The 17,429-nt window shown below is 38.9% G+C and overlaps 1 long non-coding RNA gene across 1 annotated transcript; it reads right to left on the bottom strand.

The window, feature by feature from the left end:
• Positions 1 to 13,248: 13,248 nt before the first annotated feature.
• LOC122005338 lies at positions 13,249 to 15,772 on the bottom strand. Its single transcript, XR_006118376.1, has 2 exons — positions 15,534 to 15,772; positions 13,249 to 13,508 (listed from the first exon to the last, which is right to left on the bottom strand). It is a non-coding gene; the product is annotated as an uncharacterized LOC122005338 (long non-coding RNA).
• Between the last annotated feature and the right edge of the window lie 1,657 nt (positions 15,773 to 17,429).

Raw genomic sequence — 17,429 nt, 5'->3', positions numbered from 1 at the left:
GAGGAGGAGAAGGGGAGCGCCGACCCTAGGAGGAGGAGAAGGGAGCCGACCCTTGGTGGAGGTGGCGCCGGCCACAAGGAGGAGAACAAGGGGCTGTGCCGCCGACCCTAGCAAGGGAAGAGGGGGCAACAACCACAAGGAGAGAAGGGAGTTGTGGAATAATTAGAAGATTAGGTTTTAAGGGCCACATCTATTAGTTAGAGCCCTAGAGCCAATCATATGATGATTGTTGTATGGACTCGATGTATCATATTCCTATATATTTATAAAGGAATTTCTTTATGGTTATTATACTTATTTGTATTGGTGCCAAATAACTAAGTATAATAGCGTCCTTGAGTAGAAGGTTCTTATCTATATCAATCGATTAGTTGAATTGATAGTGAGATGATATAGAAAACACTACTCTTAATCATTCAACATTCAAGGGCAATGTTAATGTATTGAGATTAGCATGTAGGTCAACTCGATGACTTGATCTCACAAGTCATGGATATAGAGATATCAGGTTGACACATGGGTATGCATTAGAGAATGTATACTGAATAACCCACCATGAGAAAGTATCATGGATCGTTATATGAGTGTCATATACTTTTTCATGTGACTATTAGTATGACTATCAGTCATTGGACCTGAAGTCGCCATGGTTCCCTACATAAGGAGTTGCATACTTTAGCTTTGTCAAACGTCACCCGTAACTGGGTGGACTATAAAGGCGATTACTGGGTATGTAACAAATTATGCGGAGGGATGTGAGTGATGTAGATGGGATCTATCCCTCTTATATGACGGGAGTGACATCATGATTCTTGATAGAGTGAGACCACTAAGTGCATAGCCATGCCCAAATGAGTCAACATGAGATATTGAGCTCATTTGATTGGAGTGAGTCTACTTGGAGTTCAAGATATAGATTGATTAGAGGATGACACGGTCTATGCCTCAATTGATCGATCTAGATGTCAAGGATAGAAGGACATTATCACATATTGTGAGAGTCACAATTAGTATTCACAAAGGTTATGTTGGATCTCAACATTCTTGTAACTTGGGTAGAAATGATGTATTGCTAGATGCCGCTCATTGCTTATGTTTCTAAATAGGATTAGAAACATTGCCAATGTTGCAAGAACCTATTGGGTCACACACAAAGAACAAGTGGATGGAGATTACGTTCATATGATGAACTAATTCGATTAGGTTCATGTGATACACCAAAGATTGGATTAGGATTAATTCAAATTAGACTTATTGAGTTAGACTCAATTAGATTCAATTGTTGAATGAGTCTAATTTAAAGTTGATTCATTGAGTCAATTTATATTAATGAATTAATATTCATTAAATTGAAATTGACTTGAATCAAAGGTTGGATTTAACTCAACAAGGAAGAGAAGTGGTCAATTTTAACTTGACCAAATGGGAAGTTGAAACATCAAGTTTGACTTGACCAAATGCCACTTGATGAAGGTTGACTCATTCTACATGGCATTACTAACCAATACATCCTTGCCACATCATCTAGGGAGAGCAAGAGGCATGGAATGCCAAGAGCCAAAGACCCTTGGCATTCCATGTGTGGCCGGCCAAAAATGAATAAGAGATTCATTGGCATTGATTTGGGTGTCATGAATGTCTTCTTCCTCCTTAGCTCTTTCTTGTTCCCCATCTTCTCTTGGCCGAGAGTTCCAAGCAAGAAAGGTGAAGGTGAGTGAGTTTAATTCAAAGAAGAAAGGGTAAGTAAAAGTCGCATAGAGGGCTTAAGAGAAGTGTATGAGATTTATTCTCTCTTCTTCTTTTCTCCTTTCTTCTTCCAATCCCATCCGAGAGCCCTTGGGAGTGCTAGCACACTTGTGGTGCTCTTTTCTCCATCTAGAGTGGTTTGAGAATCACTTCTTGTTCGTGTGGATACTACTAGAGGTGTGTACGCTTGAACACACTTGAGATCCGAAGGACCTTGGACGAGCGGGATTTGGGAAGGGCTTCGCTTCAAAGGTATACTCCTTATCATGTAGATCTAAAGTAGATCTAGAGTAGAAAACTATGTACATGAAATTTTTTTTGTCTTTGCACGGATCCAGTGGCTAAGAACTTCGGGGTTTCCGCAACGTAAAAAGCGGTTTTTGCGGCTCGAAAGTTCCAACAACATCCTACTCCTTTTTATAAACTTGTTGTTGGTTACAAGGAAAGAAAAATTAAAAAAAAAATTGTTTAGAAAATATCTAAACAAACTATGTTAAACCAAACCAAGTTAAGTTAAATCAAACCTGGTTATAGATGGGTGGATGAGAGGCTTTATATATATAGGCTACAACAGGGACCTAGAGGAGGAATTGGTTTAGCTCTCCCGATGGGCTTGGGTTTCTCGTGTTCACCCCGATCACCCAACTCAAGTACATAAATAATAACCCATACCACTAAAGGGTTATTATTGATCTACCACACCAATCCCATATTACAATATGGGCTCCTTCTTATTATGAGTGTGTTAATCTCCCAGTGTTTAAGATATAGTATGTCCGTTAATTAAATGAGTTACTGACAAATCAGTTAATTAACATCTGAGTCCAAGAGTAGTACCACTCAACTTTATTATCATGTCGGACTAAGTCCACCTGCAGGGTTTACATGATAATCCTTATGAGCTCCTCAAGGGGGCATCATCAACCTAAATAATTAGGACACAGTTTCCTTCTATAATCAACAACACAACATATAAACAGTACTATTTCCCAACTCATCTGGCCTATTGATTTAACAAATAAATCTCACCCATTGATAAGTTAAGAAATAAATACTAAGTATACATGCTTGTTATTATATAGGGATTAAGAGGGTGCACATCCATAATAACAGAGGTTCTGTTCTTTTATGTAGACAGTATAAATCAAACAATCTCAGACGGTTCTGCTCAATACACACATAGTGTACTAGTGTAATTTTATAGTCAAGACAGACTAATACCAAATTACACTATAATCGTTCCAATGGTTTGTCCCAATCCCTCTTGGTTGTGAGCTACTATTTATAATTTATAAGGAACCGATAACATGATCTTCTGTGTGACACCACACACCATGTTATCTACAATATAAATTAAATGGACAACTGCATTGACATATATATAAATATAAAATGCAGACATTTGCCAAAGTGATTCTCATTTCAAAATATTTCAAAACAGATGTTCATACAAAAGCTAGGCTTATAGTATACATCCCAACAGATCCATGGTGAGAAGGGACCATCTAGGTTAATCCTTGCACTCAAAGGCGTTATCTGGGCGATCCAAGGTTATCCTACTACTCTATCCTCGTCAGCACTCCAAGATCTTCATCTGAGGGCTTCACTCAACATCAAGGACAGGTTTGTCTTCCCTTTCTTTAGGGTTGATAAAATTCTTATTTATTTGAGTTCTTGGATTGTAGATCTTCCAATTATGGAGTAGATTTCTATTGTTCTAGGACGTAGGAAGTAATTATAATGTATGGATGTTATAAATTCTATTGAATTGCCAATTTCCTTGTTTGATGATGCTTGTATGACACTTGTTTTGTTTAATGAAATGCTAGCAATGTTGGATGCTACTCGTTATACTGTTCTAGTTCCCCTGTATAAAAATTTGTACAAGCATAGATCTATCCTAGCTGCCCATGTGCCCTACTAAAGTTAAATTTGGATTGCAAATGATGCTTAACATTATTAATCCAAATTATCCTTCAGAAGTTAAACTTGGATTGGAAACGATACTTAACATTTTTACTCTAAGTTTTGTTGGTGAGGGAAGCATCCGACGATTGAACTCATGTTTTGATAATGGCAAAGGATTCAAAGTTAAGGTATTTTATGATTTAACAAGTCTGCTTGAGTATTTCAGGAAAGTCCTAGCTGTGGTTAGGCAAAGGGAAAACCCTAGGGGATGGTAACCCTAGGTCATAGGGGGTGGTAACCCTATGCGGAAAGTCTTGGCAGGTCGATGGCTTCAGGCAAAAGTCCTAGGGGGTGGTAACCCTAGGTGGCAAGTCCTGGTGTCGCGAACCAAGTGAAAGACTGGACTACCCGGGAAGCGGATGTCCAGCAGAAAGTCCGGAAGCGTCGAGTGCTGAGCAAAAGTCCAATCGATCTGGAGGATTGCACTGGCAGCAGGTAAATCTCCTGAGTGGAGTAGGTGAGGACGCGTTCCCCGTAGAGGGAACAGTAGGCGTCGGGTCGATCTAGGGTTTCCAGACGGAAATCCGAAGTCAGACCCGGACAGTCCAGAGACTGTCATTACTCTGTTATCATATTTTCTGTTGTATTGTGCTAACTTTGGTTTGTAGGGTATGTGTTTGGGTCTAACACTGTTGTAGGACCAAAGGAGCACAAGTTAACCTCGGATGAAAAGTATCCGAGGCGCCTCCATGGGGCTTGGAGGCGCCTCGGGTGCAAAGCAGGAGCTGGCTGCGAAGCACTCTGGAGGCACCTTGAAGGAGTCATAAGGCGCCTTGGAAGGCACCTTGAATGAGGCATAAGGTGCCTTGAGCAGATAAAATTCGACCAGTTCAAGTTTGATCCACGCGGGTGACTCGGCAGCATGGAGGCACCTTGAATAGCCTTCAAGGTGCCTTGAACACCCTTTATAAAGGGGTTTCGAGCAGCACCTTCAATCAATCAGATTCTAAGTAATCCTCTTACTGCGTGCTGCTAAATCGACGACCCGGAAGTGCTACGACTTGACACCGACGACCTGGAGCTCCGAAATTTATGATTTCTATACTGTTGTCGGTATAACTGTGTTTCTTTTTATTGTACTTATTTGCAATACTTGTACTCTATTCGAACTTATAGTTATTGCCCACGGAAAGCGATCAAGGATCGCGGGCCTTCGAGTAGGAGTCGTCACAGGCTCCGAACGAATTAAATTCCCCTGTGTTTGTGTGTTTGTTTTTATTCCGCTGAGTTTTAACTCCAATAGTTTTGCGATTCGAAAAGTGTGAAAGCCGCGAGCGCTATTCCAATTTACAAAATCAAAATTCGAAATTAAATTAAAATTTAAAATTCAAAATTCAAATTACAAACTCAAAATTCGAAATTAAATTAAAATTTAAAATTCAAAATTCAAATTACAAACTCAAAATTCGAAATTAAATTAAAATTTAAAATTCAAAATTCAAATTACAAACTCAAAATTCGAAATTAAATTAAAATTCAAAAAATTCAAAATTCAAATTACAAACTCAAAATTCGAAATTACATTAAAATTCAAAAATTCAAAATTCAATTTACAAACTCAAAATTCGAAATTAAATCAAAATTCAAAAAATTAAAAATTCAAACTTAAATTAAAAATTCACTTAAAAATTCAAAATAATTTGAATTCAAATCAAATAAAATATAGATGGAGGATCCAGAATAGCTGGCACCCCCAACTGAACTACCCAACAGGGTAACTGAACTTAATCTACCCGAAATGGGTAAAACAAGAGTAGATTACCCGGCAGGATAATTAAGGTTAGATTAAAACGGGCTAGGTTTAACTTGACCCACAGTACTGGTGAAGTATTTGGATGATAGTACGTTAGGGAAGCTTGGGTATCGTATGTCTAGGAAGATATGACTTCGACCTGGTGCATTTGGCCAAGTGGAGCTGACCGAAGCTACCCTTAAATGGATCCTAACTAGTTAGACCAAGGTTTATTATTAAGTTCAATGGGTAGGACTATTTGGGAAACCTCGAGGGCATGGTATGAAAGATTATCTAATTATTTAATATCCAAAGGCTTTAACCAAGGACAAATAAATCCAACCCTATTTATAAAAACTATAGAAAAAGACATCTTTATAGCCCAAATCTATGTTGACGATATAATTTTTGGCTCAACTAACTCGAAGTTTTTAAAAGAATTTGTTAGATTAATGGAAAATGAATTTGAAATGAGTATGGTTGGGGAACTCAACTTTTTCTTAGGCTTACAGATAAAACAAACCAAAGATGGAATCTATATTTATCAAACTAAATATGCTGAGTTAATTAAAAAATTCTGCATGGAAAATTCATGTAACAACCCACCCTTCTTACTACTACTCTCTAAGGTCGAATATTACCTAACTACTACTCTACTTATTAGTGTCACTGACGCTATTATTAGAATCAGTTAGATTTATCACGATTCAAAGAAATTTCTACCGAAAAATTTCAGCAGAGTCTCCCCTGTACCGGTGACCAAATCCATGATACATAAGATATATACGCAGCCACAGGCGGCTGGATCACATTTTTCACAACCACGCAGTTATAAAATAACAGTGAAAAGAAAGAACTACTCTAGCATAAATAACCAACTACAGTACTCCACAAATAACACAAGTAAACCAATTACAAGTGTAGAATAAATACAAATACAGTCTCAACTCATAATAGCACTTAAGGAAAACTAAAGAATTAAACAGAAGGTTTTTGCCAATATTGTCAATTAACTCTGGATCTCTCCACAGTCTAGTCACCACACACCTTCATCATCACCACCACCCTGTCGCCTCCCTTTTATATTTTAGCTTTTCCTTTATCTGCAGTAGGAGGAAAGAAAACAAAACTATAGGCGAAAACGCTTTGTAAGTACTAATCTATCTCACAAAACTCAAAGTGCATAAAAGTAATGCAAAAATACTGAAACTGAAATGCTAAAACAAAGCCACATGTACTCATGGTATACAGAAATAAAACTGAATACTAAACATGCTCACTAACAGACAGGATAATAACGAAATTAACACTGTAAGCTTAGAATTAAAGAAACTAAACTTTTATTGATTCTAAGCATAAAACTTACTTCATTTTCTTATATCCTTATTCTAGAAATTAATTTTTTAATTTCTATTTTACTTTCTTCTTCTTGTTCTTTTCTTTCTTCTTTACTTTTCTTTTCTTTTCTTTGGGCCCAGGCTTAGTACCATCTTTGTTTTGCGCGCTCTCTAATAGTGACTGAGGTAGCAAGCCTCTAGTCCTATGAGGTAAAGACCTTGGTCTTACCAGGGCCAAGACCTTGGAATTGGTCACCTGGATTTATTTAACGACAACCTTGGAAGTCGGGTACTAGCCTCTTACTTAGATTTACTAGTTATCTCTTTTAACTAGACTCTAATCTTTTCTTTACTCATACTTCTCATACTCTTTTATTAGAGCTTATTAGAGTCCTGTAGAGGTATCTAACAGGTATAGGATTACAACTAACTAAGCATGCTATATACAAATACACTAGGGAAGCAGATTTGAACTCTCTAAGCATGTTATAAAATCAAGCAAAGGAAAGTGACTTTGAATTCACTAATCATGCTATATAATAGAGCAAAAGAAAGTAACTTTGGCCTTTTAAAACATACTGTGATAAGAGCAAAGAAAGTTAATCTAATCTTACTAATCATGCTACAAAACAAAGCAAAAGAGAGCAACTTTGAGCTTACTGATCATGCTATAAAATAAAGTAAAAGGAAGCTAATTTTGGACTTTCTAAACATGCTGGATAGGGTAGCAAAAGAATGTGACTTTAAGCTTTCTAAACATGCTGTAAATAGAGCAAAAGAATACAACTTTAAGCTTCCTAAACATGCTGTAAAATAGAGCAAAGTCAATCACTAAAATGCTGGACAGGGTAGCAAAGTAAGCTAACTCTGAATTGTTATAACGAGGTTGTTCTTGCCTTTCAAACAGTAATAAACAATCTATCCCAACAAACTAGTATACTAAGTGGTGCATGCTTGTTAAGTAGTAGGGAAAAACTAAACCGTGCATGCTCTAGTTAATGGATGTTCATGTCCATGGAGGTAGCAAACAAAACCCAGAACTACCTACTATTAACTAAGGGATGTTTATGCCCATTTGCTCGGCCATAACAAGAAAATGAACTTGCTGGAATTTATGGCAGCAGGTGTACATACACGGATACTACAACTAAGAGCTAAACTTCTTCTATACAATTAAACTCAAACAATAAATAGCATGCTCAATAGGTAGGCTACAGAAGGTAAGGAATAAAAGGGAAAAAAACCCTAACTCATAGTCCTGTTCAATAGCAAACCCAAGCAAGAACTCACGGCACAACACTTTGCATGGTAAAATTTGGCACAGCGGCTTCTACAAAGAACTCACATAAAATTCTCCACAACATGCTTCGAATTCACAATGAACAAGAGCCCAATTTCTCAATCCTAACATGCTGTGCTCGTATAATGGAAAGATCAAACTTGCTGTGCATGCAAATACTAAGATTCTAGGGTTCCTGCTAGGCCTCGGAAGCAAAGGAAGAATCAAAAAGGAGAATAATTGCACTTATACAAGCTTGCTGTGATGTACAACTATTTGTGCCAAATTGAATCGTAGTCAATTGCAGGAAAACTTAACTGTAACTGAAAAAGCTAAGCACCCTAAGTACTCAATGCAACCTAGGGTTCATGTAAAGCTCACGAAAATCTTCAAATTACAGCCGATGGTAAAGGATGAGCAAACCGATTCTAGGGTTCGTGCAAAGCTTCGGAAACCAGACAAGGATCAAGAACAACTTCGGAGCTATCCTACTACAGGTGAGTAGTACTTATCGAGGGTTCTTGGACTTACAACCGAAGGAGAGGAAGGTCTAGGGGTTCCAAAGCTTGAAACTTTTGACTTCTTCTTGTGCCCGTGCGCTCTCCTTGCCGAGAGAAGTTCGACTTCGTGAAGAATCCGTGGAGGAGAGAGCTCGCCGGCCACAGGAATCGCCTAGGTTTGAGCTGCGTTCTGCGCCCGAGGAGAGGAGGCGCCGTCGCGAGGGAGGAGGAGAGAAAATGTTTAGGTTTTATTTTTTCAGAAAAATGAAAACCTAACTTTGTTTCTTATATCCGGGTTTTGATCAAAACTATGCTATAAACCTAATTTCCTCCATATAAGGTTAACAAAATCTTGTAGCTCAGCTGGTTGGGCCGGTTTTGCTTGGGTCAGTCCGACCCGAGGTCGTGGGTTCGAACCTCGCCTTCCACAGTATTTGTCAAACTTTCTTTCTTTTTGTAAACATACTAAATGACCTCCAAAAATTACGTAAAAATACTCTAAAAATTTCTAAAAATCTCTATAATATTTTAAAAGCATTTCCAAATATTTTTATGGACATTTGGAACTCGAAATAGGAAAAATTGGGTCATTACAATCCCCCATACCTTATAAAAAGTTCGTCCTCGAACTTAGAATAGCTCTGGATACTTCTGTCTCATGCTGTCCTCCCACTCCCAAGTGATTTCCTCGTGCTTTTGGTTCTACCAGACGACCTTCACTAGTGGTACTTCTTTGTTTCTCAATCTCTTGACTGCTCTGTCCACTATCTGTGTAGGTCTACTCTCATAACTAAGATCCTCTTGGATCTGCACTGACTGAGGCTAAATCACTTGGCTCGGGTCATGGAGACACTTCTTTAGCATGGAGACATGAAATACATTGTGTATTGCTGACATGTCTTATGGTAAGTCCAGCCTGTAAGCTACTTTCCCAATCCTCTCTATGATCAGGTAAGGTCCTACATAGCGAGGACTTAATTTGCCCTTCTTGCCAAATCTCATCACTCCCTTCATAGGAGCAACTTTGAGGAAAACTGAATCTCTTACTTGGAATTCCAATGGCCTACGGCGTGTGTCAGCATAACTCTTCTGTCTGCTCTAGGCAGTCTCAATTCTCTGTCTGATTTTCTAGATTGCCTGAGTGGTCTCGTCTATTAGCTCTGTTTGAATGCCCAGCTCTACTTCCATCTCTTTTCTCTCTCCCTCTTCTTGCCAGCATATGGGTGATCTGCATTTCCTGCCATATAGTGCTTCATAAGGTGTCATCTTTATGGTGGCCTGATAGCTATTATTGTAGGCGAATTCAGCTAAGCACATATACTTGCACCAACTTCCTTTGAAATCTAGCACACAAGCTCTGAGCATATCTTCTAAAATCTGATTCACTCGCTCTGTATGTCCATCAGTCTGTGGATGGAAAGCTGTGCTGAACTTAAATTTGGTGCCTAGTGCATTCTGAACGCATTCCCAAAATTGTGAAGTGAAGCGCCCATCTCTATCAGAAACGATAGATTTAGGAACTCCATGAAGTCTGACTACCTCTTTAACATATAGCTGGGTCAACTTCTCTATAGAGTGGGACACCTTGATGGCTAGGAAGTGAGCAGACTTGGTCAATTGGTCCACTATTACCCATATTGCATCATATCAATTGGTGGTTCTTGGAAGACCTGTTATGAAGTCCATGGATATATCTTCCCATTTCCATTCTGGTATTGGAAGAGGCTGAAGAACTCCTCCTGGTCTTTGGTGTTCTACTTTGACCCTCTGACATGTCAGGCAGGTACTGACATATTTAGCTACATTTCTTTTGAGTCCTGACCACCAGAACTTCTGTTTCACATCTTGGTACATCTGGGAAGAATCAGGATGCATGGAGGACGGTGTACTATGAGCTTCTTCTAAGATCTTCTTCCTCAGTTCTTCATCATTGGGCACGCAAATGCGACTCCCCTGATAAAGAATCCCGCTGTCTGTTACTCGAAACTCTGATTTGTCTTCTTTCTATATCCCTTGCTTGATCTTCTGGATGCCCGGATCTTCACTTTGCTTTCTCTGTATCTCCTCAAACAATGTAGACTATAAGGTCAATGCAGAGAGTTGCCTTTCAATAATTTCAAGTCCAAAACCTGACAACTCCTTCTGCAGTGGGGCTAATGATTACAAAGACATCAGTGATGCACTGGATTTTCTGCTGAGTGCATCTGCCACTCTGTTAACTTTGCCTGGGTGGTAGAGGATTTCACAGTCGTAATCTTTGACCAACTCCATCCACCTGCGCTGTCTCATGTTTAAGTCCTTCTGAGTGAAGAAGTACTTAAGACTCTGATGATCTGTGAAGATTCTACACTGAACTCCACACAAGTAATGTCGTCAGAGTTTAAGTGCAAAAACCACAGCTGCTAGCTCAAGATCATGAGTAGCGTAGTTCTTCTCATAGTCTTTGAGTTGTCTGGAAGCATAAGCTACGACTTTTCCTTCTTGCATGAGTACAACTCCTAAGCCCATCTTGGAAGCATCACTGTAGATGTCGAAACTCTTGTCGCTCTGTGGAATGGTCAGAATGGGAGCACTGATCAATCTCTTCTTTAGCTCTTGGAAACTCTGCTCACATTTATTTGACCATTCAAATCTCTTGTTCTTTCTGGTGAGGGCTGTTATTGGAGAAGCTATCCTGGAAAAGTCCTCCACGAATTTCCTGTAGTACCTTGCTAAACCAAGGAAGCTTCTGATCTCTCTGACGTTCTTAGGTGTACTCCAGTTGTTGACCGCTTCCACTTTGGCTGGATCCACTTGAGTACCTTCTTTAGAAATAATGTGACCTAAAAACGCCACCTGATTTAACCAGAACTCGCACTTGGAGAATTTAGCATAAAGCTGCTTTTGCTGAAGAGTCTGCAGTACTATCCTCAAGTGCGTGTCATGCTCCTCTGGGGTCCTTGAATAGACCAGAATGTCGTCGATGAATACAATGACAAATTTGTCAAGATATTCTCTGAACACTCTGTTCATTAAGTCCATGAAGACCTCAGGTGCATTGGTCACTCCAAAAGGCATAACTACAAACTCGTAGTGTCCATATCTGGTTCTGAATGTCGTTCTGGGTATATCTCTTTCTTTCGCCTTCAGCTGATGGTACCCAGAGCGTAGGTCTATCTTTGAGAACACTGTTGCTCCTCTTTACTGATCAAATAAGTCATCGATCATGGGAAGGGGGTACTTGTCCTTAACTGCTACTTTGCTCAGCGTTCTTTAATCTATGCACATTAGCACGGATCCGTCTTTCTTCTTAACGAACAACTCTGGAGCTCCCCGGGGTGAATGACTAGGGCAAATGAAGCCTTTGTCAAGTAACTCCTGTAGTTGTTCTTGTAACTCCTTCAGCTCTGCTGGAGACATGCGATACGGAGCTTTGGAAATTGGACCGGTTCTAGGAACCAATTCAATCTCAAATCCATTCATTTATTGGGAGGTAGTCCAGGTAGATCTGCTGGGAATACTTCGGGATATTTACAGACCACCCGAACCCCCTCTTTCTTACCTTCTTTTTGTTCTTCTGCACTTACTTGACCGGGGCTCCGGCTCCCTACTGTCTTGTCTTCTATCTTAGCTGGCTTGAACTCTATAAACTCCTCGTAGTGCTTGTTGGTAATCTGCAGGTGGAAGAACTCTTCATAGAACTCTGACTGAAAATCTGCCCAGCTCATCTGATCAGCTGCTCTCTTGGTCTTTATCCTCTCCCACCACATACGAGCATCTGCAGACAGGCAGAAAGAAGCACACTTGACCTTCTCGACTTCTGGCCAGTCAAGAAGCTCCATAGTGCTCTCCAGTGTTTAAACCAAGCCTGGGCATCCCAGGGCTCAGTCGTGCCTAAGAAGCTCTCTGGTTTCAGCTTCAGCCACTGTATAAGGTATGCTTCTGGTCTCTGGGATGTTGTGACGGCTCCCTGAGTAGCTGGTGGAGTCTCAATTACCACTGGAGCCTTTGTAGTGATGGCTGGAGGAGGGGGAGGAACTGCTGACTGGTTTGCATCAGATTGGCAATCACTTGCTGCTGCTCTGCCACTTGTCTCTGGAGCTGAGCAACCACTTCAGAAAGGTTAGGCTCAGTTGCCCTAGGCACTTCGTTCTCTTGAGCTGGTTCCTCAGTGTGAGTAGTACGGGAACGTCCTCTTCTTGCCATCTAATTATGCAAGGTAAAGGCTTGATATCTTACTTTAACCCTTCTAATCATACATAAATACGAATAGAGAAAAGGGAAACTAAATCTTCTATCTTACTTTAGTACTCAAAAAAATAAGTACTCTATACTGCAGTTAATAATAAGAAAAGCAGAATAAAGAAAGGATTTAAATACTTTCTTACTTGGAGACGGCGAGGATGCTGTTGATGTGTGTGTGATGCTGGAGAATGGAACACCGCTCTGATACCAACTGTAACAACCCACCCTTCTTACTACTACTCTTTAAGGGCGATTATTACCTAACTACTACTCTACTTATTAGTGTCACTAACGCTATTATTAGAATCAGTTAGATTTATCACGGTTCAGAGGAATTCCTACCGAAAAATTTCTGCAGAGTCTCCCCTGTACCGGTGACCAAATCCATGATACATAAGATATATACGCAGCCACAGGCGACTGGATCACATTTTTCACAACCACGCAGTTATAAAATAACAGTGAAAAGAAAGAACTACTCTAGCATAAATAACCAACTACGGTACTCCACAAATAACACAAGTAAACCAATTACAAGTGTAGAATAAACTCAAATACAGTCTCAACTCATAATAGCACTTAAGGAAAACTAAAGAATTAAACAGAAGGTTTTTGACAATATTGTCAATTAACTCTAGATCTCTCCACAGTCCAGTCACCACACACCTTCATCATCACCACCACCCTGTCGCCTCCCTTTTATATTTTAGCTTTTCCTTTATCTGCAGTAGGAGGAAAGAAAACAAAACTATAAGTGAAAACGCTTAGTAAGTACTAATCTATCTCACAAAACTCAAAGTGCATAAAAGTAATGCAAAAATACTGAAACTGAAATGCTAAAACAAAGCCGCATGTACTCATGGTATACAGAAATAAAACTGAATACTAAACATGCTCACTAACTGACAGGATAATAAGAAAATTAACACTGTAAGCTTAGAATTAATGAAATTAAACTTTTATTGATTCTAAGGATAAAACTTACTTCATTTTCTTATATCCTTATTCTAGAAATTAATCTTTTAATTTCTATTTTACTTTCTTCTTCTTGTTCTTTTCTTTCTTCTTTACTTTTCTTTTCTTTTCTTTGGGCCCAGGCCTAGTACCATCTTTGTTTTGCGCGCTCTCTAATAGTGACTGGGGTAGCAAGCCTCTAGTCCTATGAGGTAAAGACCTTGGTCTTACCAGGGCCAAGACCTTGGAATTGGTCACCTGGATTTATTTAACGACAACCTTGGAAGTCGGGTACTAGCCTCTTACTTAGATTTACTAGTTATCTCTTTTAACTAGACTCTAATCTTTTCTTTACTCATACTTCTCATACTCTTTTATTAGAGCTTATTAGAGTCCTGTAGAGGTATCTAACAGGTATAGGATTACAACTAACTAAGCATGCTATATACAAATACACTAGGGAAGCAGATTTGAACTCTCTAAGCATGTTATAAAACCACGCAAAGGAAAGTGACTTTGAATTCACTAATCATGCTATATAATAGAGCAAAAGAAAGTAACTTTGGCCTTTTAAAACATGCTGTGATAAGAGCAAAGAAAGTTAATCTAATCTTACTAATCATGCTACAAAACAAAGCAAAAGAGAGCAACTTTGAGCTTACTGATCATGCTATAAAATAAAGTAAAAGGAAGCTAATTTTGGACTTTCTAAACATGCTGGATAGGGTAGCAAAAGAATGTGACTTTAAGCTTTCTAAACATGCTGTAAATAGAGCAAAAGAATACAACTTTAAGCTTCCTAAATATGCTGTAAAATAGAGCAAAGTCAATCACTAAAATGCTGGATAGGGTAGCAAAGTAAGCTAACTCTGAATTGTTATAATGAGGTTGTTCTTGCCTTTCAAACAGTAATAAACAATCTATCCCAACATACTAGTATACTAAGTGGTGCATGCTTGTTAAGTAGTAGGGAAAAACTAAACCGGGCATGCTCTAGTTAATGGATGTTCATGTCCATCGAGGTAGCAAACAAAACCCAGAACTACCTACTATTAACTAAGGGCTATTTATGCCCATTTGCTCGGCCAAAACAAGAAAATGAACTTGCTGGAATTTATGGCAGCAGGTGTACATACACGGATACTACAACTAAGAGCTAAACTTCTTCTATACAATTAAACTCAAACAATAAATAACATGCTCAATAGGTAGGCTACAGAAGGTAAGGAATAAAAGGGAAAAAAACCCTAACTCATAGTCCTGTTCAATAGCAAACCCAAGCAAGAACTCACGGCACAACACTTTGCATGGTAAAATTTGGCACAGCAGCTTCTACAAAGAACTCACATAAAATTCTCCACAACATGCTTCGAATTCACAATGAACAAGAGCACAATTTCTCAATCCTAACATCTTGTGCTAGTATAAAGGAAAGATCAAACTTGCTGTTTATGCAAATACTAAGATTCTAGGGTTCCTGCTAGGCCTCGGAAGCAAAGGAAGAATCAAAATGGAGAATAATTGCACTTATACAAGCTTGCTGTGATGTACAACTATTTGTGCCAAATTGAATCGTAGTCAATTGCACGAAAACTTAACTGTAACTGAAAAAGCTAAGCACCCTAAGTACTCAATGCAACCTAGGGTTCATGTAAAGCTCACGAAAATCTTCAAATTACAGCCGACGGTAAAGGATGAGCAAACCGATTCTAGGGTTCGTGCAAAGCTTCAGAAACCAGACAGGGATCAAGAACAACTTCGGAGCTATCCTACTACAGATGAGTAGTACTTACCGAGGGTTCTTGGACTTACAACCGAAGGAGAGGAAGGTCTAGGTTTCCAAAGCTTGAAACTTTTGACTTCTTCTTGTGCCCGCGCGCTCTCCTTGCCGAGAGAAGTTCGGCTTCGTGAAGAATCCGTGGAGGAGAGAGCTCGTCGGCCGTCGGAATCGCCTAGGTTTGAGCTGCGGTCTTCACCCGAGGAGAGGAGACGCCGTCGCGAGGGAGGAGGAGAGAAAATGTTTAGGTTTTATTTTTTCAGAAAAATGAAAACCTAACTTTGTTTCTTATATCCGGGTTTTGATCAAAACTATGCTATAAACCTAATTTCCTCCATATAAGGTTAACAAAATCTTGTAGCTCAGCTGGTTGGGCCAGTTTTGCTTGGGTCAGTCAGACCTGAGGTCGTGGGTTCGAACCTCGCCTTCCACAGTTTTTGTCAAACTTTCTTTCTTTTTGTAAACATACTAAATGACCTCCAAAAATTACATAAAAATACTCCAAAAATATCTAAAAAACTCTAGAATATTTTAAAAGTATTTCCAAATATTTTTATGGACATTTGGAACTCGAAATAGGAAAAATCAGGTCGTTACACTTCAAAAATAATAAATACTCCAATGACAACCAACATCAACATTGACTCTGACCCAGAAGGAAAACCAGTAGATCTAAAGTACTATAGGAGTGTCATAGGTAACTTACTTTATCTAACTGCAAGCCGACCCGATATATTGTTTGCAGTCGGTATGTGCGCAAGATACCAATCCTGTGCAAAAGAGTCACACCTAACATATGTTAAAAGAATACTTAGGTACATTAAAGGAACTCTAAATGTAGGTCTTTGGTACCCTAGAACTTGCACCTTTGACCTTTATGGCTATTCTGATTCGGACTATGCCGGGTGCAAATTAGACAGAAAAATTACAAGTGGTAGCTATCAAATTCTAGGTCAATGCCTAGTAAGTTGGTCAAGCAGAAAGCAACATTGTGTTGCTTTATTTACCACAGAAGCTGAATACATAGCCCTAAGAGAGTGTGCATCTCAACTATTGTGGATGATGCATACATTAAAAGACTATCAACTAGAATATAAAAATATAAAAAATTTTATTGATAATATCAGCTCAATTGATCTGACCAAAAATCCTATTCACCATTCTAGGACTAAACACATAGAGGTAAAACACAATTTTGTAAGGGATCAGTAGCTATGGGTGAAATTGCACTCAACCATGTTGAGTCCAAATCAAACCTAGCTAACATTTTTACAAAATCCTTACCTGAACTTGAGTTCAGTGCACTTAGAAGGCAAATAAAAATGTGTTTGGTAGAATAGGTGTTACTTTTTAATCATCTTGCTTTTACATGTTTTTTAAAATTCTAGGAAAAATGATTTTAAAATCCCTTTTTCTTAGAAGTTTCAAAAATTGGACTTAACTTAGGCTTTTCCTCTAGAAATCATGTTCCCCTAGACTTAAGCCAGAGCATCTCACAAAACACCTAGGTATACCTTGATTGTGTTTGAAAGACATAGAACGGTGTGAGATGTATAGGGTACAGCCTAGACTCAAAAATACTTATATCTGTGCATCAATATGAGTCTGGGCGTTAAACACGTACTATACATCAATCAAGTCAAGTTTTCCAGCTCTAGTCAAATCTATCTGGACGAAATTGACTTAACATAACTAACCAAGTGAAAGTTGTTGCCCTCTAGGAAATCAGCAAGTATCTAAAGGTTAGACAGTTGGTAAAAGGATACTCAGTTTTCAAATTAAGCATGTGTGATCTTTAGGGCTCTGATACATCTTAAAGTAAACCTGGATAATTTGAAATCTATTGAACTTGACTCATGCTTGGACTTAAGGACCAACTGACTTTGAATAAATAACCTAAACCAAATTTTTA

The sequence above is a fragment of the Zingiber officinale genome, chromosome 1A (genome assembly GCF_018446385.1).
Source record: "Zingiber officinale cultivar Zhangliang chromosome 1A, Zo_v1.1, whole genome shotgun sequence".
Lineage (NCBI taxonomy): Eukaryota > Viridiplantae > Streptophyta > Magnoliopsida > Zingiberales > Zingiberaceae > Zingiber > Zingiber officinale.
The sequence above is the reverse complement of the archived record's forward strand: the minus strand, read 5'-3'. Positions and strand labels throughout refer to the sequence as shown.